Below are 19590 nucleotides of genomic sequence, written 5' to 3'. Positions count from 1 at the left end.
TGCTTTGGATTCGGCACAACACCACACGTTGCCATTCCGTCACACCGGTGGTTCATAACTTTTATTTGCTGCTGTACACGCTGAACAACGTGCTTTGGATTCGGCACAACACCACTCGTTGCCATTCCGTCACTCCGGTGGGTCATAACATTTACTTGCTGCTGTACAGGCTCAACAACGTGCTTTTGTTTCGGCACAACACCACACGTTGCCATTCCGTCAAACCGGTGGGTCATAACTTTTATTTGCTGCTGTACACGCTGAACAACGTGCTTTGGTTTCGGCGCAACACCACTCGTTGCTATTCTGCCAATGCGGTGATTCATAACATTTACTTGCGACAGTACAGGCTTGACAACGTGCTTTGGATTCGGCACAACACCACTCGTTGCCATTCCGTCACTCCGGTGGGTCATAAATTTTACTTGCTGCTGTACACGCTGAACAACGTGCTTTGGATTCGGCACAACACCACTCGTTGCCATTCCGTCACTCCGGTGGGTCATAAATTTTACTTGCTGCTGTACACGCTGAACAACGTGCTTTGGTTTCGGCACAACACCACTCCTTGCTATTCGGCCACTCCGGTGGGACATAACTTCTATTGGCTGCTGTACACGCTGAACAACGTGCTTTGGATTCGGCACAACACCACTCGTTGCTATTCTGCCACTCCGGTGGGACATAACTTTTACTTGCTGCTGTACTCACTGAACAACGTGCTTTGGTTTCGGCGCAACACCACTCGTTGCTATTCTGCCACTCCGGTGGGACATAACTTCTACTGGCTGCTGTACACGCTGAACAACGTGCTTTGGATTCGGCACAACACCACTCGTTGCTATTCTGCCACTCCGGTGGGACATAACTTTTACTTGCTGCTGAACACGCTGAACAACGTGCTTTGGTTTCGGCACAACACCACTCGTTGCTATTCTGCCACTCCGGTGGGACATAACTTTTACTTGCTGCTGTACACGCTGAACAACGTGCTTTGGTTTCGGCACAACACCACTCGTTGCTATTCTGCCACTCCGGTGGGACATAACTTTTACTTGCTGCTGTACACGCTGAACAACGTGCTTTGGTATCGGCACAACACCACTCGTTGCTATTCTGCCACTCCGGTGGGACATAACTTCTACTGGCTGCTGTACACGCTGAACAACGTGCTTTGGATTCGGCACAACACCACTCGTTGCTATTCTGCCACTCCGGTGGGACATAACTTTTACTTGCTGCTGTACACGCTGAACAACGTGCTTTGGTTTCGGCACAACACCACTCGTTGCTATTCTGCCACTCCGGTGGGACATAACTTCTACTGGCTGCTGTACACGCTGAACAACGTGCTCTGGTTTCGGCACAACACCACTCGTTGCTATTCTGCCACTCCGGTGGGACATAACTTCTACGGGCTGCTGTACAGGCTGAACAACGTGCTTTGGTTTCGGCACAACACCACACGTTGCCATTCCGTCACACCGGTGGGTCATAACTTTTATTTGCTGCTGTACACCCTGAAAACGTGCTTTGGATTCAGCACAACACCACACATTGCCATTCCGTCACACCGGTGGTTCATAACTTTTACTTGCTGCTGTACAGGCTGAACAACGTTCTTTGGATTCGGCACAACACCACACGTTGCCATTCCGTCACTCCGGTGGGTCAAAATTTTTACTTGCTGCTGTACAGGCTGAACAACGTGCTTTGGATTCGGCACAACAACACTCGTTGCCATTCTGTCACTCCGGTGGGTCATAACATTTACTTGCTGCTGTACACGCTGAACAACGTGCTTTGGTTTCGGCGCAACACCACTCGTTGCTATTCTGCCACTGCGGTGATTCATAACATTTACTTGCGACAGTACAGGCTTGACAACGTGCTTTGGATTCGGCACAACACCACTCGTTGCCATTCCGTCACTCCGGTGGGTCATAACATTTACTTGCTGCAGTACAGGCTCAACAACGTGCTTTGGATTCAGCACAACACCACACGTTGCCATTCCGTCACACCGGTGGTTCATAACTTTTACTTGCTGCTGTACATGCTGAACAACGTGCTTTGGATTCGGCACAACACCACACGTTGCCATTCCGTCACACCGGTGGGTCATAACTTTTATTTGCTGCTGTACACGCTGAACAACGTGCTTTGGATTCGGCACAACACCACACGTTGCCATTCCGTCACACCGGTGGTTTATAACTTTTATTTGCTGCTGTATACGCTGAACAACGTGCTTTGGATTCGGCACAACACCACTCGTTGCCATTCCGTCACTCCGGTGGGTCATAACATTTACTTGCTGCTGTACAGGCTCAACAACGTGCTTTTGTTTCGGCACAACACCACACGTTGCCATTCCGTCAAACCGGTGGGTCATAACTTTTATTTGCTGCTGTACACGCTGAACAACGTGCTTTGGATTCGGCACAACACCACACGTTGCCATTCCGTCACACCGGTGGTTCATAACTTTTACTTGCTGCTGTAACGCTGAACAACGTGCTTTGGATTCGGCACAACACCACACGTTGCCATTCCGTCACACCGGTGGTTCATAACTTTTATTTGCTGCTGTACACGCTGAACAACGTGCTTTGGATTCGGCACAACACCACTTGTTGTCATTCCGTCACTCAGGTGGGTCATAAATTTTACTTGCTGCTGTACACACTGAACAACGTGTTTTGGTTTCGGCACAAAACCACTCGTAGCTATTCTGCCACTCCGGTGGGACATAACTTTTACTTACTACTGTACACGCTGAACAACGTGCTTTGGTGTCGGCACAACTCCACTCGTTGCTATTCTGCCACTCCGGTGGGACATAACATTTACTGGCTGCTGTACACGCTGAACAACGTGCTTTGGATTCGGCACAACACTACTCGTTGCCATTCCGTCACTCCGGTGGGTCATAACTTTTACTTGCTGCTGTACAGGCTGAACAACGTGCGTTGGTTTCGGCACAACAACAAACGTTGCCATTCCGTCACACCGGTGGTTCATAACTTTTACTTGCTGCTGTAAACGCTGAACAACGTGCTTTGGATTCGGCACAACATCACTCGTTGCCATTCCGTCACTCCGGTGGGTCATAATTTTTACTTGCTGCTGTACAGGCTGAACAACGTGCTTTGCATTCGGCACAACACCACACGTTGCCATTCCGTCACACCGGTGGGTCATATCTTTTATTTGCTGCTGTTCACGCTGAACAACGTGCTTTGGATTCGGCACAACAACACTCGTTGCCTTTCCGTCACTCCGGTGGGTCATAACTTTTACTTGCTGCTGTACACGCGGAACAACGTGCTTTGGTTTCGGCACAACACCACTCGTTGCTATTCTACCACTGCGGTGCGTCATAACATTTACTTGCTGCTGTACAGGCTTGACAACGTGCTTTGGATTCGGCACAACACCACTCGTTGCCATTCCGTCACTCCGGTGGGTCATAACATTTACTTGCTGCTGTAGAGGCTCAACAACGTGCTTTGGATTCAGCACAACACCACACGTTGCCATTCCGTCACACCGGTGGTTCATAAAATTTACTTGCTGCTGTACAGGCTGAACAACGTGCTTTGGATTCGGCACAACACCACACGTTGCCATTCCGTCACACCGGTGGGTCATAACTTTTATTTGCTGCTGTACACGCTGAACAACATGCTTTGGATTCGGCACAACATCACTCGTTGCCATTCCGTCACTCCGGTGGGTCAAAATTTTTACTTGCTGCTGTATCGGCTGAACAACGTGCTTTGGATTCGGCACAACACCACACGTTGCCATTCCGTCACACCGGTGGGTCATAACTTTTATTTGCTGCTGTACACGCTGAACAACGTGCTTTGGATTCGGCACAACACAACTCGTTGCCATTCCGTCACTCCGGTGGGTCATAACATTTACTTGCTGCTGTACACGCTGAACAACGTGCTTTGGTTTCGGCGCAACACCACTCGTTGCTATTCTGCCACTGCGGTGATTCATAACATTTACTTGCGACAGTACAGGCTTGACAACGTGCTTTGGATTCGGCACAACACCACTCGTTGCCATTCCGTCACTCCGGTGGGTCATAAATTTTACTTGCTGCTGTACACGCTGAACAACGTGCTTTGGATTCGGCACAACACCACTCGTTGCCATTCCGTCACTCCGGTGGGTCATAAATTTTACTTGCTGCTGTACACGCTGAACAACGTGCTTTGGTTTCGGCACAACACCACTCCTTGCTATTCGGCCACTCCGGTGGGACATAACTTCTATTGGCTGCTGTACACGCTGAACAACGTGCTTTGGATTCGGCACAACACCACTCGTTGCTATTCTGCCACTCCGGTGGGACATAACTTTTACTTGCTGCTGTACTCACTGAACAACGTGCTTTGGTTTCGGCACAACACCACTCGTTGCTATTCTGCCACTCCGGTGGGACATAACTTCTACTGGCTGCTGTACACGCTGAACAACGTGCTTTGGATTCGGCACAACACCACTCGTTGCTATTCTGCCACTCCGGTGGGACATAACTTTTACTTGCTGCTGAACACGCTGAACAACGTGCTTTGGTTTCGGCACAACACCACTCGTTGCTATTCTGCCACTCCGGTGGGACATAACTTTTACTTGCTGCTGTACACGCTGAACAACGTGCTTTGGTTTCGGCACAACACCACTCGTTGCTATTCTGCCACTCCGGTGGGACATAACTTTTACTTGCTGCTGTACACGCTGAACAACGTGCTTTGGTATCGGCACAACACCACTCGTTGCTATTCTGCCACTCCGGTGGGACATAACTTCTACTGGCTGCTGTACACGCTGAACAACGTGCTTTGGATTCGGCACAACACCACTCGTTGCTATTCTGCCACTCCGGTGGGACATAACTTTTACTTGCTGCTGTACACGCTGGACAACGTGCTTTGGTTTCGGCACAACACCACTCGTTGCTATTCTGCCACTCCGGTGGGACATAACTTCTACTGGCTGCTGTACACGCTGAACAACGTGCTTTGGTTTCGGCACAACACCACTCGTTGCTATTCTGCCACTCCGGTGGGACATAACTTCTACGGGCTGCTGTACAGGCTGAACAACGTGCTTTGGTTTCGGCACAACACCACACGTTGCCATTCTGTCACACCGGTGGGTCATAACTTTTATTTGCTGCTGTACACCCTGAAAACGTGCTTTGGATTCAGCACAACACCACACATTGCCATTCCGTCACACCGGTGGTTCATAACTTTTACTTGCTGCTGTACAGGCTGAACAACGTTCTTTGGATTCGGCACAACACCACACGTTGCCATTCCGTCACTCCGGTGGGTCAAAATTTTTACTTGCTGCTGTACAGGCTGAACAACGTGCTTTGGATTCGGCACAACAACACTCGTTGCCATTCTGTCACTCCGGTGGGTCATAACATTTACTTGCTGCTGTACACGCTGAACAACGTGCTTTGGTTTCGGCGCAACACCACTCGTTGCTATTCTGCCACTGCGGTGATTCATAACATTTACTTGCGACAGTACAGGCTTGACAACGTGCTTTGGATTCGGCACAACACCACTCGTTGCCATTCCGTCACTCCGGTGGGTCATAACATTTACTTGCTGCAGTACAGGCTCAACAACGTGCTTTGGATTCAGCACAACACCACACGTTGCCATTCCGTCACACCGGTGGTTCATAACTTTTACTTGCTGCTGTACATGCTGAACAACGTGCTTTGGATTCGGCACAACACCACACGTTGCCATTCCGTCACACCGGTGGGTCATAACTTTTATTTGCTGCTGTACACGCTGAACAACGTGCTTTGGATTCGGCACAACACCACACGTTGCCATTCCGTCACACCGGTGGGTCATAACTTTTATTTGCTGCTGTACACGCTGAACAACGTGCTTTGGATTCGGCACAACACCACTCGTTGCCATTCCGTCACTCCGGTGGGTCATAACATTTACTTGCTGCTGTACAGGCTCAACAACGTGCTTTTGTTTCGGCACAACACCACACGTTGCCATTCCGTCACACCGGTGGTTCATAACTTTTACTTGCTGCTGTAACGCTGAACAACGTGCTTTGGATTCGGCACAACACCACACGTTGCCATTCCGTCACACCGGTGGTTCATAACTTTTATTTGCTGCTGTACACGCTGAGCAACGTGCTTTGGATTCGGCACAACACCACTCGTTGCCATTCCGTCACTCCGGTGGGTCATAACATTTACTTGCTGCTGTACAGGCTCAACAACGTGCTTTTGTTTCGGCACAACACCACACGTTGCCATTCCGTCAAACCGGTGGGTCATAACATTTATTTGCTGCTGTACACGCTGAACAACGTGCTTTGGTTTCGGCGCAACACCACTCGTTGCTATTCTGCCAATGCGGTGATTCATAACATTTACTTGCGACAGTACAGGCTTGACAACGTGCTTTGGATTCGGCACAACACCACTCGTTGCCATTCCGTCACTCCGGTGGGTCATAAATTTTACTTGCTGCTGTACACGCTGAACAACGTGCTTTGGATTCGGCACAACACCACTCGTTGCCATTCCGTCACTCCGGTGGGTCATAAATTTTACTTGCTGCTGTACACGCTGAACAACGTGCTTTGGTTTCGGCACAACACCACTCCTTGCTATTCGGCCACTCCGGTGGGACATAACTTCTATTGGCTGCTGTACACGCTGAACAACGTGCTTTGGATTCGGCACAACACCACTCGTTGCTATTCTGCCACTCCGGTGGGACATAACTTTTACTTGCTGCTGTACTCACTGAACAACGTGCTTTGGTTTCGGCGCAACACCACTCGTTGCTATTCTGCCACTCCGGTGGGACATAACTTCTACTGGCTGCTGTACACGCTGAACAACGTGCTTTGGATTCGGCACAACACCACTCGTTGCTATTCTGCCACTCCGGTGGGACATAACTTTTACTTGCTGCTGAACACGCTGAACAACGTGCTTTGGTTTCGGCACAACACCACTCGTTGCTCTTCTGCCACTCCGGTGGGACATAACTTTTACTTGCTGCTGTACACGCTGAACAACGTGCTTTGGTTTCGGCACAACACCACTCGTTGCTATTCTGCCACTCCGGTGGGACATAACTTTTACTTGCTGCTGTACACGCTGAACAACGTGCTTTGGTATCGGCACAACACCACTCGTTGCTATTCTGCCACTCCGGTGGGACATAACTTCTACTGGCTGCTGTACACGCTGAACAACGTGCTTTGGATTCGGCACAACACCACTCGTTGCTATTCTGCCACTCCGGTGGGACATAACTTTTACTTGCTGCTGTACACGCTGAACAACGTGCTTTGGTTTCGGCACAACACCACTCGTTGCTATTCTGCCACTCCGGTGGGACATAACTTCTACTGGCTGCTGTACACGCTGAACAACGTGCTCTGGTTTCGGCACAACACCACTCGTTGCTATTCTGCCACTCCGGTGGGACATAACTTCTACGGGCTGCTGTACAGGCTGAACAACGTGCTTTGGTTTCGGCACAACACCACACGTTGCCATTCCGTCACACCGGTGGGTCATAACTTTTATTTGCTGCTGTACACCCTGAAAACGTGCTTTGGATTCAGCACAACACCACACATTGCCATTCCGTCACACCGGTGGTTCATAACTTTTACTTGCTGCTGTACAGGCTGAACAACGTTCTTTGGATTCGGCACAACACCACACGTTGCCATTCCGTCACTCCGGTGGGTCAAAATTTTTACTTGCTGCTGTACAGGCTGAACAACGTGCTTTGGATTCGGCACAACAACACTCGTTGCCATTCTGTCACTCCGGTGGGTCATAACATTTACTTGCTGCTGTACACGCTGAACAACGTGCTTTGGTTTCGGCGCAACACCACTCGTTGCTATTCTGCCACTGCGGTGATTCATAACATTTACTTGCGACAGTACAGGCTTGACAACGTGCTTTGGATTCGGCACAACACCACTCGTTGCCATTCCGTCACTCCGGTGGGTCATAACATTTACTTGCTGCAGTACAGGCTCAACAACGTGCTTTGGATTCAGCACAACACCACACGTTGCCATTCCGTCACACCGGTGGTTCATAACTTTTACTTGCTGCTGTACATGCTGAACAACGTGCTTTGGATTCGGCACAACACCACACGTTGCCATTCCGTCACACCGGTGGGTCATAACTTTTATTTGCTGCTGTACACGCTGAACAACGTGCTTTGGATTCGGCACAACACCACACGTTGCCATTCCGTCACACCGGTGGTTTATAACTTTTATTTGCTGCTGTATACGCTGAACAACGTGCTTTGGATTCGGCACAACACCACTCGTTGCCATTCCGTCACTCCGGTGGGTCATAACATTTACTTGCTGCTGTACAGGCTCAACAACGTGCTTTTGTTTCGGCACAACACCACACGTTGCCATTCCGTCAAACCGGTGGGTCATAACTTTTATTTGCTGCTGTACACGCTGAACAACGTGCTTTGGATTCGGCACAACACCACACGTTGCCATTCCGTCACACCGGTGGTTCATAACTTTTACTTGCTGCTGTAACGCTGAACAACGTGCTTTGGATTCGGCACAACACCACACGTTGCCATTCCGTCACACCGGTGGTTCATAACTTTTATTTGCTGCTGTACACGCTGAACAACGTGCTTTGGATTCGGCACAACACCACTTGTTGTCATTCCGTCACTCAGGTGGGTCATAAATTTTACTTGCTGCTGTACACACTGAACAACGTGTTTTGGTTTCGGCACAAAACCACTCGTAGCTATTCTGCCACTCCGGTGGGACATAACTTTTACTTACTACTGTACACGCTGAACAACGTGCTTTGGTGTCGGCACAACTCCACTCGTTGCTATTCTGCCACTCCGGTGGGACATAACATTTACTGGCTGCTGTACACGCTGAACAACGTGCTTTGGATTCGGCACAACACTACTCGTTGCCATTCCGTCACTCCGGTGGGTCATAACTTTTACTTGCTGCTGTACAGGCTGAACAACGTGCGTTGGTTTCGGCACAACAACAAACGTTGCCATTCCGTCACACCGGTGGTTCATAACTTTTACTTGCTGCTGTAAACGCTGAACAACGTGCTTTGGATTCGGCACAACATCACTCGTTGCCATTCCGTCACTCCGGTGGGTCATAATTTTTACTTGCTGCTGTACAGGCTGAACAACGTGCTTTGCATTCGGCACAACACCACACGTTGCCATTCCGTCACACCGGTGGGTCATAACTTTTATTTGCTGCTGTTCACGCTGAACAACGTGCTTTGGATTCGGCACAACAACACTCGTTGCCTTTCCGTCACTCCGGTGGGTCATAACTTTTACTTGCTGCTGTACACGCGGAACAACGTGCTTTGGTTTCGGCACAACACCACTCGTTGCTATTCTACCACTGCGGTGCGTCATAACATTTACTTGCTGCTGTACAGGCTTGACAACGTGCTTTGGATTCGGCACAACACCACTCGTTGCCATTCCGTCACTCCGGTGGGTCATAACATTTACTTGCTGCTGTAGAGGCTCAACAACGTGCTTTGGATTCAGCACAACACCACACGTTGCCATTCCGTCACACCGGTGGTTCATAAAATTTACTTGCTGCTGTACAGGCTGAACAACGTGCTTTGGATTCGGCACAACACCACACGTTGCCATTCCGTCACACCGGTGGGTCATAACTTTTATTTGCTGCTGTACACGCTGAACAACATGCTTTGGATTCGGCACAACATCACTCGTTGCCATTCCGTCACTCCGGTGGGTCAAAATTTTTACTTGCTGCTGTATCGGCTGAACAACGTGCTTTGGATTCGGCACAACACCACACGTTGCCATTCCGTCACACCGGTGGGTCATAACTTTTATTTGCTGCTGTACACGCTGAACAACGTGCTTTGGATTCGGCACAACACAACTCGTTGCCATTCCGTCACTCCGGTGGGTCATAACATTTACTTGCTGCTGTACAGGCTGAACAACGTGCTTTGGATTCGGCACAACACCACTCGTTGCCATTCCGTCACTCCGGTGGGTCATAACATTTACTTGCTGCTGTAGAGGCTCATGAACGTGCTTTGGACTCGGCAAAACACCACACGTTTCCATTCCGTCACACCGGTGGGTCATAAATTTTACTTGCTGCTGTACACACTGACCAACGTGTTTTGGTTTCGGCAACCCACCACACGTTGCCATTCCGTCACACCGGTGGTTCATAACTTTTACTTGCTGCTGTAACGCTGAACAACGTGCTTTGGATTCGGCACAACACCACACGTTGCCATTCCGTCACACCGGTGGTTCATAACTTTTATTTGCTGCTGTACACGCTGAACAACGTGCTTTGGATTCGGCACAACACCACTTGTCATTCCGTCACTCAGGTGGGACATAACTTTTACTTGCTGCTGTACACGCTGAACAACGTGCTTTGGTTTCGGCACAACACCACTCGTTGCTATTCTGCCACTCCGGTGGGACATAACTTCTACTGGCTGCTGTACACGCTGAACAACGTGCTTTGGTTTCGGCACAACACCACTCGTTGCTATTCTGCCACTCCGGTGGGACATAACTTCTACTGGCTGCTGTACAGGCTGAACAACGTGCTTTGGTTTCGGCACAACACCACACGTTGCCATTCCGTCACACCGGTGGGTCATAACTTTTATTTGCTGCTGTACACGTTGAACAACGTGCTTTGGATTCGGCACAACACCACTCGTTGCCATTCCGTCACTCCGGTGGGTCATAACTTTTACTTGCTGCTGTACACCCTGAAAACGTGCTTTGGTTTCGGCACAACACCACTCGTTGCTATTCTGCCACAGCGGTGCGTCATAACATTTACTTGCTGCTGTACAGGCTTGACAACGTGCTTTGGATTCGGCACAACACCACTCGTTGCCATTCCGTCACTCCGGTGGGTCATAACATTTACTTGCTGCTGTACAGGCTCAACAACGTGCTTTGGATTCAGCACAACACCACACGTTGCCATTCCGTCACACCGGTGGTTCATAACTTTTACTTGCTGCTGTACAGGCTGAACAACGTTCTTTGGATTCGGCACAACACCACACGTTGCCATTCCGTCACTCCGGTGGGTCAAAATTTTTACTTGCTGCTGTACAGGCGGAACAACGTGCTTTGGATTCGGCACAACAACACTCGTTGCCATTCTGTCACTCCGGTGGGTCATAACATTTACTTGCTGCTGTACACGCTGAACAACGTGCTTTGGTTTCGGCGCAACACCACTCGTTGCTATTCTGCCACTGCGGTGATTTATAACATTTACTTGCGACAGTACAGGCTTGACAACGTGCTTTGGATTCGGCACAACACCACTCGTTGCCATTCCGTCACTCCGGTGGGTCATAACATTTACTTGCTGCAGTACAGGCTCAACAACGTGCTTTGGATTCAGCACAACACCACACGTTGCCATTCCGTCACACCGGTGGTTCATAACTTTTACTTGCTGCTGTACATGCTGAACAACGTGCTTTGGATTCGGCACAACACCACACGTTGCCATTCCGTCACACCGGTGGGTCATAACTTTTATTTGCTGCTGTACACGCTGAACAACGTGCTTTGGATTCGGCACAACACCACACGTTGCCATTCCGTCACACCGGTGGTTCATAACTTTTATTTGCTGCTGTACACGCTGAACAACGTGCTTTGGCTTCGGCACAACACCACTCGTTGCCATTCCGTCACTCCGGTGGGTCATAACATTTACTTGCTGCTGTACAGGCTCAACAACGTGCTTTTGTTTCGGCACAACACCACACGTTGCCATTCCGTCAAACCTGTGGGTCATAACTTTTATTTGCTGCTGTACACGCTGAACAACGTGCTTTGGATTCGGCACAACACCACACGTTGCCATTCCGTCACACCGGTGGTTCATAACTTTTACTTGCTGCTGTAACGCTGAACAACGTGCTTTGGATTCGGCACAACACCACACGTTGCCATTCCGTCACACCGGTGGTTCATAACTTTTATTTGCTGCTGTACACGCTGAACAACGTGCTTTTGATTCGGCACAACACCACTTGTTGTCATTCCGTCACTCAGGTGGGTCATAAATTTTACTTGCTGCTGTACACACTGAACAACGTGTTTTGGTTTCGGCACAACACCACTCGTAGCTATTCTGCCACTCCGGTGGGACATAACTTTTACTTACTACTGAACACGCTGAACAACGTGCTTTGGTGTCGGCACAACTCCACTCGTTGCTATTCTGCCACTCCGGTGGGACATAACATTTACTGGCTGCTGTACACGCTGAACAACGTGCTTTGGATTCGGCACAACACTACTCGTTGCCATTCCGTCACTCCGGTGGGTCATAACTTTTACTTGCTGCTGTACAGGCTGAACAACGTGCGTTGGTTTCGGCACAACAACAAACGTTGCCATTCCGTCACACCGGTGGTTCATAACTTTTACTTGCTGCTGTAAACGCTGAACAACGTGCTTTGGATTCGGCACAACATCACTCGTTGCCATTCCGTCACTCCGGTGGGTCATAATTTTTACTTGCTGCTGTACAGGCTGAACAACGTGCTTTGCATTCGGCACAACACCACACGTTGCCATTCCGTCACACCGGTGGGTCATAACTTTTATTTGCTGCTGTTCACGCTGAACAACGTGCTTTGGATTCGGCACAACAACACTCGTTGCCTTTCCATCACTCCGGTGGGTCATAACTTTTACTTGCTGCTGTACACGCGGAACAACGTGCTTTGGTTTCGGCACAACTCCACTCGTTGCTATTCTACCACTGCGGTGCGTCATAACATTTACTTGCTGCTGTACAGGCTTGACAACGTGGTTTGGATTCGGCACAACACCACTCGTTGCCATTCCGTCACTCCGGTGGGTCAAAATTTTTACTTGCTGCTGTATCGGCTGAACAACGTGCTTTGGATTCGGCACAACACCACACGTTGCCATTCCGTCACACCGGTGGGTCATAACTTTTATTTGCTGCTGTACACGCTGAACAACGTGCTTTGGATTCGGCACAACACAACTCGTTGCCATTCCGTCACTCCGGTGGGTCATAACATTTACTTGCTGCTGTACAGGCTGAACAACGTGCTTTGGATTCGGCACAACACCACTCGTTGCCATTCCGTCACTCCGGTGGGTCATAACATTTACTTGCTGCTGTAGAGGCTCATGAACGTGCTTTGGACTCGGCAAAACACCACACGTTTCCATTCCGTCACACCGGTGGGTCATAAATTTTACTTGCTGCTGTACACACTGAACAACGTGTTTTGGTTTCGGCAACCCACCACACGTTGCCATTCCGTCACACCGGTGGTTCATAACTTTTACTTGCTGCTGTAACGCTGAACAACGTGCTTTGGATTCGGCACAACACCACACGTTGCCATTCCGTCACACCGGTGGTTCATAACTTTTATTTGCTGCTGTACACGCTGAACAACGTGCTTTGGATTCGGCACAACACCACTTGTTGTCATTCCGTCACTCAGGTGGGACATAACTTTTACTTGCTGCTGTACACCCTGAAAACGTGCTTTGGTTTCGGCACAACACCACTCGTTGCTATTCTGCCACAGCGGTGCGTCATAACATTTACTTGCTGCTGTACAGGCTTGACAACGTGCTTTGGATTCGGCACAACACCACTCGTTGCCATTCCGTCACTCCGGTGGGTCATAACATTTACTTGCTGCTGTACAGGCTCAACAACGTGCTTTGGATTCAGCACAACACCACACGTTGCCATTCCGTCACCCGTGGTTCATAACTTTTACTTGCTGCTGTACAGGCTGAACAACGTTCTTTGGATTCGGCACAACACCACACGTTGCCATTCCGTCACTCCGGTGGGTCAAAATTTTTACTTGCTGCTGTACAGGCGGAACAACGTGCTTTGGATTCGGCACAACAACACTCGTTGCCATTCTGTCACTCCGGTGGGTCATAACATTTACTTGCTGCTGTACACGCTGAACAACGTGCTTTGGTTTCGGCGCAACACCACTCGTTGCTATTCTGCCACTGCGGTGATTTATAACATTTACTTGCGACAGTACAGGCTTGACAAAGTGCTTTGGATTCGGCACAACACCACTCGTTGCCATTCCGTCACTCCGGTGGGTCATAACATTTACTTGCTGCAGTACAGGCTCAACAACGTGCTTTGGATTCAGCACAACACCACACGTTGCCATTCCGTCACACCGGTGGTTCATAACTTTTACTTGCTGCTGTACATGCTGAACAACGTGCTTTGGATTCGGCACAACACCACACGTTGCCATTCCGTCACACCGGTGGGTCATAACTTTTATTTGCTGCTGTACACGCTGAACAACGTGCTTTGGATTCGGCACAACACCACACGTTGCCATTCCGTCACACCGGTGGTTCATAACTTTTATTTGCTGCTGTACACGCTGAACAACGTGCTTTGGCTTCGGCACAACACCACTCGTTGCCATTCCGTCACTCCGGTGGGTCATAACATTTACTTGCTGCTGTACAGGCTCAACAACGTGCTTTTGTTTCGGCACAACACCACACGTTGCCATTCCGTCAAACCGGTGGGTCATAACTTTTATTTGCTGCTGTACACGCTGAACAACGTGCTTTGGATTCGGCACAACACCACACGTTGCCATTCCGTCACACCGGTGGTTCATAACTTTTACTTGCTGCTGTAACGCTGAACAACGTGCTTTGGATTCGGCACAACACCACACGTTGCCATTCCGTCACACCGGTGGTTCATAACTTTTATTTGCTGCTGTACACGCTGAACAACGTGCTTTGGATTCGGCACAACACCACTTGTTGTCATTCCGTCACTCAGGTGGGTCATAAATTTTACTTGCTGCTGTACACACTGAACAACGTGTTTTGGTTTCGGCACAACACCACTCGTAGCTATTCTGCCACTCCGGTGGGACATAACTTTTACTTACAACTGAACACGCTGAACAACGTGCTTTGGTGTCGGCACAACTCCACTCGTTGCTATTCTGCCACTCCGGTGGGACATAACATTTACTGGCTGCTGTACACGCTGAACAACGTGCTTTGGATTCGGCACAACACTACTCGTTGCCATTCCGTCACTCCGGTGGGTCATAACTTTTACTTGCTGCTGTACAGGCTGAACAACGTGCGTTGGTTTCGGCACAACAACAAACGTTGCCATTCCGTCACACCGGTGGTTCATAACTTTTACTTGCTGCTGTAAACGCTGAACAACGTGCTTTGGATTCGGCACAACATCACTCGTTGCCATTCCGTCACTCCGGTGGGTCATAATTTTTACTTGCTGCTGTACAGGCTGAACAACGTGCTTTGCATTCGGCACAACACCACACGTTGCCATTCCGTCACACCGGTGGGTCATAACTTTTATTTGCTGCTGTTCACGCTGAACAACGTGCTTTGGATTCGGCACAACAACACTCGTTGCCTTTCCATCACTCCGGTGGGTCATAACTTTTACTTGCTGCTGTACACGCGGAACAACGTGCTTTGGTTTCGGCACAACTCCACTCGTTGCTATTCTACCACTGCGGTGCGTCATAACATTTACTTGCTGCTGTACAGGCTTGACAACGTGGTTTGGATTCGGCACAACGCCACTCGTTGCCATTCCGTCACTCCGGTGGGTCATAACATTTACTTGCTGCTGTACAGGCTCAACAACGTGCTTTGGATTCAGCACAACACCACACGTTGCCATTCCGTCACACCGGTGGGTCATAACTTTTATTTGCTGCTGTACACGCTGAACAACATGCTTTGGATTCGGCACAACATCACTCGTTGCCATTCCGTCACTCCGGTGGGTCAAAATTTTTACTTGCTGCTGTATCAGCTGAACAACGTGCTTTGGATTCGGCACAACACCACACGTTGCCATTCCGTCACACCGGTGGGTCATAACTTTTATTTGCTGCTGTACACGCTGAACAACGTGCTTTGGATTCGGCACAACACAACTCGTTGCCATTCCGTCACTCCGGTGGGTCATAACATTTACTTGCTGCTGTACAGGCTGAACAACGTGCTTTGGATTCGGCACAACACCACTCGTTGCCATTCCGTCACTCCGGTGGGTCATAACATTTACTTGCTGCTGTAGAGGCTCAAGAACGTGCTTTGGACTCGGCAAAACACCACACGTTTCCATTCCGTCACACCGGTGGGTCATAAATTTTACTTGCTGCTGTACACACTGAACAACGTGTTTTGGTTTCGGCACAACACCACTCGTTGCTATTCTGCCACTCCGGTGGGACATAACTTTTACTTGCTGCTGTACACGCTGAACAACGTGCTTTGGTTTCGGCACAACACCACCCGATGCTATTCTGCCACTCCGGTGGGACATAACTTCTACTGGCTGCTGTACACGCTGAACAACGTGCTTTGGATTCGGCACAACACCACTCGTTGCTATTCTGCCACTCCGGTGGGACATAACTTTTACTTGCTGCTGTAACGCTGAACAACGTGCTTTGGATTCGGCACAACACCACACGTTCCCATTCCGTCACACCGGTGGTTCATAACGTTTATTTGCTGCTGTACACGCTGAACAACGTGCTTTGGATTCGGCACAACACCACTTGTTGTCATTCCGTCACTCAGGTGGGTCATAAATTTTACTTGCTGCTGTACACACTGAACAACGTGTTTTGGTTTCGGCACAAAACCACTCGTAGCTATTCTGCCACTCCGGTGGGACATAACTTTTACTTACTACTGTACACGCTGAACAACGTGCTTTGGTGTCGGCACAACTCCACTCGTTGCTATTCTGCCACTCCGGTGGGACATAACTTTTACTTGCTGCTGTAACGCTGAACAACGTGCTTTGGATTCGGCACAACACCACACGTTCCCATTCCGTCACACCGGTGGTTCATAACGTTTATTTGCTGCTGTACACGCTGAACAACGTGCTTTGGATTCGGCACAACACCACTTGTTGTGATTCCGTCACTCAGGTGGGTCATAAATTTTACTTGCTGCTGTACACACTGAACAACGTGTTTTGGTTTCGGCACAAAACCACTCGTAGCTATTCTGCCACTCCGGTGGGACATAACTTTTACTTACTACTGTACACGCTGAACAACGTGCTTTGGTGTCGGCACAACTCCACTCGTTGCTATTCTGCCACTCCGGTGGGACATAACATTTACTGGCTGCTGTACACGCTGAACAACGTGCTTTGGATTCGGCACAACACTACTCGTTGCCATTCCGTCACTCCGGTGGGTCATAACTTTTACTTGCTGCTGTACAGGCTGAACAACGTGCGTTGGTTTCGGCACAACAACAAACGTTGCCATTCCGTCACACCGGTGGTTCATAACTTTTACTTGCTGCTGTAAACGCTGAACAACGTGCTTTGGATTCGGCACAACATCACTCGTTGCCATTCCGTCACTCCGGTGGGTCATAATTTTTACTTGCTGCTGTACAGGCTGAACAACGTGCTTTGCATTCGGCACAACACCACACGTTGCCATTCCGTCACACCGGTGGGTCATAACTTTTATTTGCTGCTGTTCACGCTGAACAACGTGCTTTGGATTCGGCACAACAACACTCGTTGCCTTTCCGTCACTCCGGTGGGTCATAACTTTTACTTGCTGCTGTACACGCGGAACAACGTGCTTTGGTTTCGGCACAACACCACTCGTTGCTATTCTACCACTGCGGTGCGTCATAACATTTACTTGCTGCTGTACAGGCTTGACAACGTGCTTTGGATTCGGCACAACACCACTCGTTGCCATTCCGTCACTCCGGTGGGTCATAACATTTACTTGCTGCTGTAGAGGCTCAACAACGTGCTTTGGATTCAGCACAACACCACACGTTGCCATTCCGTCACACCGGTTGTTCATAAAATTTACTTGCTGCTGTACAGGCTGAACAACGTGCTTTGGATTCGGCACAACACCACACGTTGCCATTCCGTCACACCGGTGGGTCATAACTTTTATTTGCTGCTGTACACGCTGAACAACATGCTTTGGATTCGGCACAACATCACTCGTTGCCATTCCGTCACTCCGGTGGGTCAAAATTTTTACTTGCTGCAGTATCGGCTGAACAACGTGCTTTGGATTCGGCACAACACCACACGTTGCCATTCCGTCACACCGGTGGGTCATAACTTTTATTTGCTGCTGTACACGCTGAACAACGTGCTTTGGATTCGGCACAACACAACTCGTTGCCATTCCGTCACTCCGGTGGGTCATAACATTTACTTGCTGCTGTACAGGCTGAACAACGTGCTTTGGATTCGGCACAACACCACTCGTTGCCATTCCGTCACTCCGGTGGGTCATAACATTTACTTGCTGCTGTAGAGGCTCAAGAACGTGCTTTGGACTCGGCAAAACACCACACGTTTCCATTCCGTCACACCGGTGGGTCATAAATTTTACTTGCTGCTGTACACACTGAACAACGTGTTTTGGTTTCGGCACAACACCACTCGTTGCTATTCTGCCACTCCGGTGGGACATAACTTTTACTTGCTGCTGTACACGCTGAACAACGTGCTTTGGTTTCGGCACAACACCACCCGATGCTATTCTGCCACTCCGGTGGGACATAACTTCTACTGGCTGCTGTACACGCTGAACAACGTGCTTTGGATTCGGCACAACACCACTCGTTGCTATTCTGCCACTCCGGTGGGACATAACTTTTACTTGCTGCTGTAACGCTGAACAACGTGCTTTGGATTCGGCACAACACCACACGTTCCCATTCCGTCACACCGGTGGTTCATAACGTTTATTTGCTGCTGTACACGCTGAACAACGTGCTTTGGATTCGGCACAACACCACTTGTTGTCATTCCGTCACTCAGGTGGGTCATAAATTTTACTTGCTGCTGTACACACTGAACAACGTGTTTTGGTTTCGGCACAAAACCACTCGTAGCTATTCTGCCACTCCGGTGGGACATAACTTCTACTGGCTGCTGTACACGCTGAACAACGTGCTTTGGATTCGGCACAACACCACTCGTTGCTATTCTGCCACTCCGGTGGGACATAACCTTTACTTGCTGCTGTAACGCTGAACAACGTGCTTTGGATTCGGCACAACACCACACGTTCCCATTCCGTCACACCGGTGGTTCATAACGTTTATTTGCTGCTGTACACGCTGAACAACGTGCTTTGGATTCGGCACAACACCACTTGTTGTCATTCCGTCACTCAGGTGGGTCATAAATTTTACTTGCTGCTGTACACACTGAACAACGTGTTTTGGTTTCGGCACAAAACCACTCGTAGCTATTCTGCCACTCCGGTGGGACATAACTTTTACTTACTACTGTACACGCTGAACAACGTGCTTTGGTGTCGGCACAACTCCACTCGTTGCTATTCTGCCACTCCGGTGGGACATAACATTTACTGGCTGCTGTACACGC

The sequence above is a fragment of the Amblyomma americanum genome, chromosome 3 (assembly GCF_052857255.1).
Source record: "Amblyomma americanum isolate KBUSLIRL-KWMA chromosome 3, ASM5285725v1, whole genome shotgun sequence".
Taxonomy (NCBI): Eukaryota; Metazoa; Arthropoda; class Arachnida; order Ixodida; family Ixodidae; genus Amblyomma; species Amblyomma americanum.
Note: the sequence above shows the minus strand (reverse complement) of the source record.